Consider the following 2477-nt stretch of genomic DNA (forward strand, 5'->3'; position numbering starts at 1 on the left):
AATGCCTATACATATTCATGTATCAACGTATGTATGTTTGTATCTATGTAATTATTTTAAAAATATTAAAACAATTCTGTATGTGCCAGTGACAAGGTGACCAAGCGTGTCTGCTTGTGTCACCAGGGACACGCATAATGAATAGCTTGTCCGTGTGACATATATGCTGCTTTTTGCTGGCAACGATCGCACATGTTGTCAACCGATGTCACCACACCATGAGATGTCATATACATGATGCACCCCTCTTATGCAATGCCATATACATATGCATGCGTCAACGTATGTATGTATGTATACAGTGTGAGCATGGACCACTTATTTATCAATAAGAGCGCCCGGGGGAAGAACATGAAAAAGGAAAAACCATGAAAAAAAAGACAAAAGGCATGCGCCCACCGTGGGGCTCGAACCCACGACCACAAGGTTAAGAGCCTTGCGCTCTACCAACTGAGCTAGACGGGCTTGTTGATTGAGTAGAGCTAATTTTCATATAAAATGCTTTTGACAGGAAACCGTTACTTCATGCGTAAGTGGGTTCCGAAGCTACAGATATATATTTGCTACAGTCAATTGTGCATACGACATAATTAGGATATCCTGGTGCATGTAGTTTTCACTCACTTATCTCATAGACGTGTTCAGCATAGCTGATTTAGTGGGAATCAAGCCTTGGTTAATTTTTTCCTATAGGAAAACATGCTTTTCTATTCAGAAAATTTTGGTGTGTTTGTGGCCATCGATGTTTGTATCGTCAGAAATCATGTAATCCAAAAGCCAATTCCTACTAAACACAGCATATAGATCACATTTATTTTTGTCAATCAAAACAAGTCAGAAGCTCATCCAGCTATGGAATATGCTGTGTATCAAACTTTTGAAATGATTACCAAACATTCCAAGGATCTCTGTAAATTCAAATAAATATTTGTACATAGTATTCCTCATTCAGTATTTGTGAAGTTCCATTTTTACTTTTATAATCGATACCAGAGATCACAAAGTCATTACATGTTCTTAAAGAGGAAAATGTCAAAGGGGAATTTAGGATGTTGACACACATATGGGTGTCAACGAGTCGGTTTTACCCGGACCCAACCTAGACCAAACCCTATAGGGTTCGGGCACGGTGACAAATAAGAAGACCCAATTAAGACCCACGTCTGGACCCGAAGGTCCAATTAATACATGGATCCGGGTATAGTTTATAAAAATTCATATCAGACCCAGACCCGACCTTTGTTGGATTAAGACCCACAAATTTTCAATGTAAAAATGATAAAAAATACTATTTAATCGGGTATGGTCCCGGCCCAGTTAAAAATAAAAAATTAAAAGCCCAGTCCTAGCTCAACCCTGATTCCATATGAAATAGATTTTTATCCATTTTTGTAGCCCCGTCCTAGCCCAGCCCTGACTGCAGCAAATAGTTTGATTTGTCCATATGAAATAGATTTTTATTAATAATTGTAGTCTTTTTTTATTTTATCTCAAATTTTTTTTTTCCGGGGGCGCTGACCCCAAACCCCAGACTATCACACCAAATTTTTTTTTTTTGCTACACCCCCGTTTGCCCCCTCCCCCTCACATGAATCCTAGCTACGCCCCTGATCTTGAAGCCCCTTCGGCGATGGTTCCTCATCATAAAAAAAGGTCTAAGTACAAATTTGAGATGATGAAATAGTAAATTTACATAGATTCAAACTCTAATTGAATAGATAACTATTGTAACTGGCCATAACTTATGCTCTGTAAGAAAATAGGTTACACAATTGTAATGCACTGACATGATTCAAAATGTAAATAAGCAACTGACTATGTAGGAAGTATCGGTTCTATATCAGCGAAGGGATTAATTTATTAATTCCGAAGCCGATGCCAGCCTATCGCTGATTCAGGGTTCGCACCTTTATCGGCTTGCTTTGTTTTGTTTTTTAACAATACTGTTTAGTGGAAAGAATATCAATTTTTAGCATTTCCACCATGTTTATATAAACCAGTGTATATTGTTTAATTTTATGACCTACAATAAGAAATCTAAAAAATACATGCAAAACAAAAAAATTTAAAAATAATGCCAAGGCTGCACAATTGACACATAACAGTAAGTTTCTTCAAGCTCAGCGTGGTTGGTAGTTGTCAGTGCACGTCTCCTTGTGGTGGGACGTTTTGCCTTTTTAAAAAAGAAGATTCATAAACTGAGCTCAGTGAGCTGAGTCATGTGCATCTCGTAAATCATGAGCTGAATGACAAGGAGATGTTCGGCCTGGCTAATGGTGTTATAATTCAACATAATATAATATATGTGTGAATAAAATATGTATATATATAAGGAAAATGAAAGCCTACAAAACGGGCACCGCTGTTTTATTGAAAATACACTTGGATTATGCATCTTGGATGAAAAATGGTATTTGGATCCTCAAATTTTATAAAAATTACAGGCCATTGATTTTTGAAACCTTATAAAAACCGAT

The 2477-nt window shown here is 37.0% G+C and overlaps 1 non-coding gene across 1 annotated transcript; it reads right to left on the minus strand.

The window, feature by feature from the left end:
* Positions 1–392: 392 nt before the first annotated feature.
* Positions 393–465, minus strand: TRNAK-CUU (transfer RNA lysine (anticodon CUU)). Its single transcript has one exon. It is a non-coding gene; the product is annotated as a tRNA-Lys (tRNA).
* Positions 466–2477: the final 2012 nt, after the last annotated feature.

Source organism: Nuphar pumila, chromosome 12 (assembly GCF_984573655.1).
Source record: "Nuphar pumila chromosome 12, dmNupPumi1.hap1.1, whole genome shotgun sequence".
Taxonomy (NCBI): domain Eukaryota; kingdom Viridiplantae; phylum Streptophyta; class Magnoliopsida; order Nymphaeales; family Nymphaeaceae; genus Nuphar; species Nuphar pumila.